Genomic DNA, 10,187 nt, shown 5'->3' with positions numbered 1-10,187 from the left:
CCTGAGTTTGATTACCAGAATCCATGTAAAAAGGTGGAGAGAACTGATCCCACAAAGTATCTTCAGACTGTCATTCACGTAGTAGCACATGCATACATCATGCTTACACAGAATAATACACTTTAAAATCATTAAATTTTGAGAAAAGGATGAGGTATGAATACAGTTCTGTGTCAGAACTTTTAAAGAAGGGGTGTAGTTTAAATCGTGGAAAGCAAGAATATTTTGATTATTTCAGTTTCAACACAGTTGTGACTGTTACTGACAAAAATTTTACTTTGAGTGGGTAATGTGGATGAATATGCTAAACTGCATGGTGTGGATACAATGAACTATGTCACTAATGAGAAATTGGCCTCATTGCTTTCTATTGCTTCATACTCTGATAATTTGAAATAACTCTGTAAATGAAGTAGAAAGAGAATGAACTAATGAATACATAAATAGAATTCAGTGCAATTTTGTGGAAGTATAGAGGCCTTATCTCATTTTTAAAGATGAACTTTTATCTCAAGCTCCAGTTCTCCCTTTATTAGAGATCTTCAAATGAGTATGACTTAGAAATCCCATTGTTTGCTTTTCTCTCTGATTTAGGGGAATTGTGTCAATTTGACCGAAGCCCTGTCGCTCTATGAAGAACAGCTGGGGCGCCTGTATTGTCCTGTGGAATTCTCAAAAGAGATTGTCTGTGTCCCTTCATACTTGGAATTGTATCCTTTGATCATGACATTATGTGCTGCCTTTTCAGAACATCTAAGTATACCACATGCTGCCATTATTAATCACAACAACAAACAGAATTCGCTCTGTAGTATATAAACCCTGAGTTTCAAACTTAACTGGGACTTTTCCTGGGACCCTTAATCATTAAGTCCCACTGATCTACAACAATGATTGCCAAAGATGGGCCCTAACCAGGGAAGTCACCTGGGAACTACTTAGATATACAAATTCGTCCATAATGCCCCAATCAGAACGTAGAGGTGGGGCCTAATGGCTTGTTTCCTCAGTCCTCCAGGGGACTTTGAGAAGTGGGTTGAGTTCCCAGAAATCCACATAAAAGCTTAATGGCCCACCTGTCATTTTAGCATATGAAAGGGAAAATGGTAGCTCCCCAGAGTAAGCCAGCTAGCAAGACTAGCCACATTTGTGATAAACTATAGTCTGTAATCATCTGCTTCCTCTGCTGCAAGCTGAGTCCAGATTTCTTCCATGCTATCAGGGAGACCTAGCAACACTGCTGGCCCTGGGGCAGGCTATTAGCTGGGGCATGTAGGCTGTTGAAGCGGGATGCCTAGTAAGAGACAAGAACTGCCTAAATCCTCTGCCCAAAGAGCAGGACTCTCTGCTTTCTGGGCAGCTGAGCCCTTCAGTGACTTGTGGAGATTTAATATCTCTTCCATCTCCACTGCTCCCTTTAAGAATGTTCTTTTCATGCTTAGAGCTTTGAGAAATAGGGATAAGTGGAGAAGACTTCTGGGTCCTAGATCTCTTTACCTTCTCTTCTACTCTTTCAGTTTTCCCTGCTTTTTTGCCCCTTTCCTTTACTCCTATCCATTTGTCCCTTATTCATTCTTCTCATACTGATTCGCTAAACATTTGGAGACCTCCCGAGCAGAGAGAGCATAAGCAACAGTGTTAGCTGACAGAACTGAGTGTACTTCAGTTTTTATCCCAAGTGTCAGATGTCCCAGATTGTGGATATCCCATGCTACAGAGTGGCCTTGTTTGAAAGCCCTTTGTCCCCTCCGCACAGTGTTCAACTTACGCTCATAGATCTCTGTCCCATCTTCCAGTTTGTAAGTGGTACCTGCTCCTCCTTGAATGACTTTACTTATTCCTTGACTCCCTGTCCAGGTGGGTATTTTACACTGTTTGGAAGAAAGCTAAGCCTTAAAGATGAGAATCCCCTGAATGTTGTTTCCTGCAAGCCACCTTCCTGACTTCCATAAACCCTATATGCCATCAATTGAGTCAGGCAACTGGTCATGAATTCCTTCAAGTGTTTTTATTTTGTTTGTAATTGTTACTTTTAATTTAAAAAAGCCAATGGGAAAAATGTATATTTTGATGAGCTAGGGTGTTAATTTTTGAAAGTCAGCTGAAGGACAATTAGACAGCCCAGCAAAGACTGCGGAATGCACTGACCCCCTAGAATGTGATTTTAGTATCTTTGTTTTCTCTGTGTGGGGTTTGGGTTTTTAGTCTTGGTTTCAGTAGACTTTAATTTGGACATGTGGAGGAATGAACATCATTGTTTTGGAGAGAAGTTCCTGATAGTGTTTCTCCTCCCCACCCCCAAATTGATAAATTGATTTAGATATTAAAATTTGGTGCTTTTAAAAAAGACTTAAGTGATTAGCAGTGCTTCAATTAAAATTACAAAGAGACCTTTCATGTGTTTTGTCACTTTATTTCAGCCCATTTTCCTTTCTTACCCTGATGGTATGTTCTGGACTGAACTAATGTCTTTGTAAAACCCCTTGGGGCCTTTGTGAATTGTAGTAGTGTCTTCATTACATTATCACAGTGGTGAATGATCCATGGCCTTTTTGGCCACCTCTGCACTATAAAGTAGTTCTGAGAACAGCAGAAGGTTTTTGCTTGACTGAAAAATTGAGAGTCAAAAGATTATTCCTATTACCAGTCTTGCTGATGAATTACATGTAAATATAAAAAAAGGCTTTGAGTTAGCTTCTATGAGACTTTGAGAAGACTGCAGGATGTGCAGATGCATAATAAAGTTCATGTACTCCTGTGATAAAACAAACAACTTAGGAACTCTTAAGAAAGTGCATATGGTCAGATGGTGGTGGTGCACATCTTTAATCCTGGCACTGGGCAGGCAGAGGCTCTCTGTGAGTTTGAGGTCAGCCTGTTCTACAGAGTGGGTTCCAGTGCAGCCAAAGCTACATAAAGAAAGCCTGTATCAAAAAAAAAAAAATAAAAAAAATAAAAAATAAAAAAAAAAAAAATAAAAAATAAAGTGCATATGAACATCAACTTGGTATTGTATTATGGGTAATGATCTTTTCAATTTGAGTTGTCTTCTGTATTGTTTGTATAAAAGATTTATACTATATCAGTGGAATTGCTCATTTATGGTATCTTTTTTTACAGTAAGCAAGGCATTGAAAATGTAATATTTAGTGAGATGGAGTCAGGGTCAACACTGAACATTCTTTCATTGTTCCTCCTAAGATAGGAACAAATGATAAAGGGTGTACAAAATGATCTTAAAAATGAGGGTAGGCTTTTGCCTGTTTGATTAGATTGACATGGAAGAAGAAATAATACGTAACATAAAAAAAGGAGTTCAGACTCATGTTAAAATTAGTAGTTCAACAGTATTTTTTTGGTACATGGATAGGTTAAAAATAGACTAGTAGACACTTCTCCATCCAGATCCTTCTGTAATTCTTGAAAGGCTTTGTATATTGTCATTGTGGAGGATAGAAAATGGATGTACTGATGCAACTTAAACTATTAGTTGGGGCCAATTGCTCCCCCTGCTATTTTTTACATTTGAGACAAAGTAGCTCAGTCTAACCTGGAGCTTGTTATGTTGGAGACCAGGCTTGCCTGGAACCTTCCTGAGACCTGAGCTTGCACCACAACCAGTTCAATTTTTGCTTCATTTTAGCAAAGAAAACAAGTATGTCAGCTCTTGGGATATATTATTAATGGGAGGCATGACCTGGTTGGTTGGTTCCTGAAGAGTAACTTGAGGCCACAACCACAGATCTACTCATATTTCTGGTGACTCAGTTCCTGCTAAGCCAAATGGTAGAAATGAAGAGGGTAAGGTTATGCAAGGCTACTTGGAAGATACATTTGGGAGGAAATAAAGGAAGCGGTGTTGAGTTTATCATAAGTGAAAAAAAATTCAGACTAGTTTCTTTGTATTTGCTGAAGGAGGATTTCATATTTTAATATGGAAACATGCAAACTGATCCACCCCTCCACCCCCCCCCCCCACTAGCTAAAATCCACCCTTCCTTTGGCTGCCCTTTGAAGAAATGCTAATGATCCAGCATGCTATTTTTCTTAGTGAGTAGTGTTGTGCAGTGTGAAAGTTTACTTTAACAGTGGAATATATTATGGTGTCCTAGCTTTTTACTGAAAGACAAAACAAATACACATAGTGTTTAAATTCTATTCAACACAGCAGATACTAAGAATTGATTTATTGAGATATGAAGTGCTGCTTTCCCTTGGAAATGTGATTGAATGTTTATAAAACTGATCCAACTGGGCCAAGGGAAAGCTGGGTTGGTGGTGTTTTTACTGTGCTAGAGCACTGCTGATATTAAAAAAAAAAAAAAAAAAAAAAAAAGAGCTGTCCTTCATGTGTAATTTGAATAGTGTCATGTCCTTGCTTTCTCTAACTATTGCTGCTGCAGGAGTGTATTTTTTGTCTGTCAATAAATCGATCAGTTTTTATCCTGTACTCCTGAGAGAGGGAAGAGAAAGATGTATGCTATGATCTGTGTTGCCGACTCTCTGAAGCTCTTAAGAGGAGCTGCTCACATAGTATGGTTATTTCCTAACCATTTTATTCCGACTGAAATGTTTCTCTCTGGCAAGACTTGCTCAGACAAGGCAACAGTAGTTGCTGATTTTCATTGTGACAATAGCTACTTAGTATCCCTCTTGGGACAATATCTTTTGGTGCAACAGAAGCCTGTTGGTTGGCAGTGTCTGATACTCATTATTATGTAGGAGTTGCTATGTGACCTTGAAGAAACACCTGGTCTTTGATCACCCTGTTGTCTAGTGTCTTTTCTTAAAGCCTTACTTTTTTATGTGTATGTGTGAGTGCCTGTGTACATGAATGTACACAAGGTATGTACCTAAGCCAGAAGAGAGAGGTAGATCTTCTGGAACTGAAGTTACAGGTAGCTGTGTACAGGTAGAGAACCAAATCCAGGTTCTCTACAAGAGCATCAAGTGCCCTTAACTGACAGCCATTACTCTAGCTCCTGTCCAGTGTCTTTGTACCAAATAATAACTAATATTAATATGCTTTTAAATAAGCCATACACATTTCTGTTATCTTGCTGAGTATCAAAAACGGTAGTGAATAAGATGTTGATATCACTGAATGGGTCAGCCAGCAGTCCAAGGTTAAAATGTGCCTGAAGATTCCATAGCCAGGCAATTTTTTTTTTTTTTGAAATCAGAACTTAAGTATCCCAGGTTGTCCTTAAATTCACTATGTACCCCATGAATGACCTTGAACTTCAGATTCTTTGGTCTCTACCTCCTGAGGCTAGGATTATGGACATGCACCTCTAGACTTGGTTTTAGGTGTGCTATTTAAATTTAGGTTTCACTTTGTGGAAGATTTTCCCCAGGATATCTGCCCACCACCCTACAAATCCAGTACTGGTAGTGAATGTATGTATGTGTGTGTATGTATGTATGTATCCATCCTTTCTTTAGTTTGAATCATAATGGTTTCTAAGTTTGTGCAGGCTAAATGTTGAACTCTGTAGCCCAGGGAGGCCCTGAACTTGTGATCCTCCTGCTCTAATTTCCTGAGTTCCTGTCTCAATACTGACTTCCCCAAGGATTCCTTTTCTTTTTTAATGCTTACTGGTTTAAATTTTAATGTGTATGGGCATATTTGTCTGCTTATATGTCTATACCACTTGTGTGCCTGATGTCCTTGGAGGTTAGAAAGACAGTGTTGGAGCCTCTGGAACTAGAGTTAATTAATAGATGGTTGTGAGCTACTGTGGGTATGGAATTGAGTTCTAGTCCTTGGGAAGAGCACCCAGACTCTTAATCACTGAGCCATCTCTCCAACCCCCCCCCCAAGGATTTCTTAACATTCTTTGTACCTTGGATTCCTTTGAATCTCAGTGAAAACTGAAACTCTTTTAGAAACATTTTAAAAATAAATTTCAATAGGTAAGATTAACTGAAAATCGATTATATTTTCAAAAATCTAATTTAATTGTGTTGCTTTATTGCTTCATAGCTGGATAGAGTGGTGCATTGGGTAATATATTTTGATGTAATAAGGGTAAACATAAAATCTGTACTGTGATGTAATAAGGTGTTGATTTCTCTTGTTGAAAAAGTCTTAGAAATTGCCAGTAATAACATGATTTTTCACCTACATTCATGCTTAAGGGAAATGCTGTATTTCACTGAGAAACCAGGGAAGAGGGAGATACAGGTGTTTTCCCATGAAGGTTTGTGACTAAACAGAATTCATTTCAGAACCAGGGTAAAGACCATTGTCCTTCATGCTTCCTTCATCTTTCTCCCTGAACTGCAAATCAGCTCTGGCAGGCCAGTTTTCCTCAGCCAAAACCATTTAAAATCTCAATTACCTGATGTAGTCATTCCACTGATTTCTGCTCTACTCATTTCAAAAATGAGAAATAGGACACCAGCAAGAAATAGCTCAGTGCTTTTGGAAAGCTTTTTGAATACTCTAGGTTGTGATTTCCCTGGGAAATGAGATGATTAATGTGACTGGGCAGGTATACTTATTCGTGTATCTGGAGGTCGCAGGGATGTTTAGGCTGGCTCACTAATGCAGGCAGTTTTCCTGCGAAATGACCCAACTATGTGATCATTTCAGTGAGCAATTCTTTCATGATGAAGCACTGGGGAATAGGCTCCCACTGCAATTTGGCTCTAGAAATGCAAGAGATTAAGTGAATTGAGAGCTGTCCTGGGTAAGGAGGCAGGCCAATCCAGCCTGTTGATTGAAGGTCTCCAATCTCTAAGAAAGAGCATAGGAAACTTGCTCTACCCCTTTCCCCAGAGATGGAAAGCCCCACATAGTAAAGACTTGACTTTGATCCTAGAGTTAATTTTATTAGAGATTATTTTCTTTGTTCTATATTACTTTTAATGGTTATGATGGTAGCTTAGGTTCACACTGATTCTGACTACATGTATAGCCTTAGGATATTTCATGTCCTCTGTTTTAAAAATATGTGTAGGCAGGTAGGTATGTATCTGCATGGATGTGCATATGAGTGCATGTACCCATGGAGGCCATAGACATTAGATACCCTGGGACTTGAGTTATAGGCAATTATGAGCTCATTGATGTGGGTGCTGGGAACCAAGCTTTTAAATGCTGAGGTATTCCTGTAGCAGCTATTTTCTTCCTTCCTCCTTCCCTCCCCCTCTCCATTTCTTCCAAAAAGATTTACTTAAGTGTGGGTGGGTGGGTGGGTGTGAGTGTGTATGCCTGTAGAGTCCAGCAGAGGGCATCAGCCAGACCCTCTGGAATTGGAGTTTTAGGCAGTTATAAGCTACCTAACCTGTTAAAGACTAATCACTTTCAACTACTGATTCATTTCTCCAGCTCTGTTATCCTCTTATTTTCTACATATCACCTCATTCTATGTGTGTCTGAGTTTAATTAGCTACTCTAACTCTCCCATCTGTATCTTCCCAGTGTTAAGGGAAACTATCAATATATCCCATGCATTGCCTGGTCCCATCACATTCAGTATTTATTTCAAGTTGTCTCCAAAACCATGTTATATAATCTACATATATCTCACCTGTTGTCTGTAGCTACTGGAGTGTTTCATGTTTACAGAGATAGTGCTTGGTGGAAAGGAATAGACACCATGATCTGGATTCTGATTTGCCACTCATCACTGGGCATTTTCCTCAGAAGTGTGATAGAAGCAGATGAAGAAAGTTCAGTGCACATAATAAATAGTTTTAACTTCAGCGTTTACTCTAAAGGGGAAGTTCTTTAGAATAGTTTTTCTCACCCTAAGCAGGCCATGGAAGAAGGAGGCTGGCTTGGTGAACTGACTCAAGTTTAGACTTGTTCATGAAAACAAGCAATCTATGGTTTGAAGTGGGTAGTGTCTCCTTCTCTGAGCAAGGGTGCAGTCCCAGTGTAGTGAAAGGAAACTTCAAAGCCCAATCCTCTCTTGCTGGTTTCCTTATTTCATTCATGGAACTAAGGGTGCTAGAAAGAAAATTGGGAAGGTGTGAAAAAATAGACTAGAAAACTGGAATGGTATGTTGGATCTGCAGGTGGGCATGTCTGTAACCAATTTTTTTTTTTGCTCATCTGTGGCCTCATTCTCATGTATCTCCATTCTGCACCAACACTGGCTGGATTTTTTGAACCTGGAGTCCCCTTGTTCCCTGACCAGCATGTGGAGGACTGATGTGGCTCAGGTTTCAATGCCTGCCAAGCCATAGTATGGGGTCATATAGCTCATCCTGGTTTGTTGTCTGTAGTTTAAAACTGGCTCTGGACTCCTGATTATTGGTCTTGTAGGGGACCATCGTTCAGTTTCTAGCAACCACAATCACCTTTAACTTTACCTCCAAGGGATCTGATGTCCTCATCTGGCATCCACAGGAACCTCATACATGCATACCCAAACACATATACACATAAAATTTTTAAAATCTTGAAATCTTGAGTGTGTATGGACAACTGAAGGACATAAATACACAGATAATGCTGAATGTGTATTAAGTGGGTAAAGTCTGAAGGAAAAATGTAAACTTTGATAATCAGTGACTACTAAGGCAGGATCTCTAATTCATTAGTGTTAAAATTGATAGGATCTTATTTATGGAGCTCTAGAATGTCAATTTCCTGTTGTTACTTTAACAAATTACTATAAATGTAGTTTCTTAACAGTTTTGAGATTCAAAGATCTTAACTGAGTTTTTTTATAGCTAAAAATCTCAAGTTATTGGCAAAGCTGGGTCCTACTGGAAGTTACATTTGCTATCTCTTCAGTTCTTTGAGGGGATGCTATGCGTTTTTTGGGTCTTAGTTTCTCTTTCCAGTTTCAAAGCCTTCAGTGTAGCAATTGTCTTGTTGCTCCTTCCTTGTGTAAATCCAGAAGTTCACAATGCTAGGCTAGCCAGCCTAGCCTAATATTGGCCACTGTAAATCTTCTTTTCTTTTGGGTTTTTGAGACAGGGTCTCTCTGTAGCTTTGGAGGCTGTCCTTGAAGTAGCTCTTGTGAATCAGGCTGGTCTCAAACTCACAGACATCTGCCTGCTTCTCGAGTGCTAGGATTAAAGGTATATGCTACTATTGCCCAGCTAGGCAGTAGTTTCAATGTAGTTGTTTGTGTTTATTGCTGAGTTTATAAAAGTACTTAATGCTGCTTCTGAACTTTGAAATTGTTTTCCACATAAGTTATTAAATAAAGCCAGGAGGGCTGGAGATGGTGTCTTAGGGTTTCGATTGCTGTGATGAAGAGGCACCATGAGCATGGTAACTCAAAGAAAACATTTAATTGGGGGTAGTTACAGTTTCAGAGGTTCAGGTACTGCTGGAGTAGCTGAACATCCTATATCTTGTAGGCAACAGGAAGTTGACTGAGACAATGGGTGGTATCTTGAGCATAGGAACCTCAAAGCTTGCCCCCACGGTGACACACTTCCTCCAACAAGGCCATAACCACTGCAAAAAAGCTACACTGCTATATAGTGACACTCCCTATGAGATTATGGGGGCCAATTAATTACATGCAGATTACCACAGACAGGCTCTGTGGTGAAGAACTTGTATGGCTTTTGCAGAAGATCTGAGTTGTATTTCCAGCACCTATGTCAGGTTACTCATAACCATATGTAAGACTAGCTCTATGGGATCCAGCGGGCCGTGTGTGTGTGTGTGTGTGTGTGTGTGTGTGTGTGTGTGTGTGTGTGTGTGTGTGAGACTGAAAATCCTGTTCTGTGTTCAGACAATTTCAAAGTAAAAATACATCTTAAAAAAATTTACCAGAGAGGCATACTAGCAAGATGAGGGGATCCAAAACTACAAGCCTTACAGTAATAACAAGAATAATTCTGTGGCTCTCAAAAAAAGGAGCTTTAGATTGTAGCCTACAAGGTAGAACTATGGCATGTTGTTGGGGCCACAGAGGTGTGAGTGGCTAAATTAGATCTTTGAGATTTCTTGTCTACTCACACAGAGAAGCAGCTGTAGCTACAAGTATCCCACTGGAGATCACAATGGCTGGAAGAGTAGGCCTGTGCTTGTGCCTGTGAAGTCTGTGGGAGAGATAGATCAGGGAAACCAAGAGACTGAGAGACCCTGCCTCAATAAATAGTTTAGAGTGATCAAAGGGGATTCTAGACAGGCACACATGTCATCTCTCTCTCTCTCTCTCCCACCCCCCTCTCCTGTGAGATATCAGCTCAAGACATTGGTGAGTCCT

The 10,187-nt window shown here is 39.7% G+C and overlaps 1 long non-coding RNA gene across 1 annotated transcript; it reads left to right on the top strand.

Moving 5' to 3' along the window:
• The first annotated feature begins 320 nt into the window (after positions 1 to 320).
• LOC127218611 (uncharacterized) lies at positions 321 to 2,390 on the top strand. The gene is made up of 2 exons (XR_007834211.1): positions 321 to 710; positions 1,858 to 2,390. It is a non-coding gene; the product is annotated as an uncharacterized LOC127218611 (long non-coding RNA).
• Positions 2,391 to 10,187: the final 7,797 nt, after the last annotated feature.

This window comes from Phodopus roborovskii, unplaced genomic scaffold (genome assembly GCF_943737965.1).
Source record: "Phodopus roborovskii unplaced genomic scaffold, PHOROB, whole genome shotgun sequence".
Taxonomy (NCBI): Eukaryota; Metazoa; Chordata; class Mammalia; order Rodentia; family Cricetidae; genus Phodopus; species Phodopus roborovskii.
This window is presented reverse-complemented; position numbering and strand designations above follow the sequence as displayed.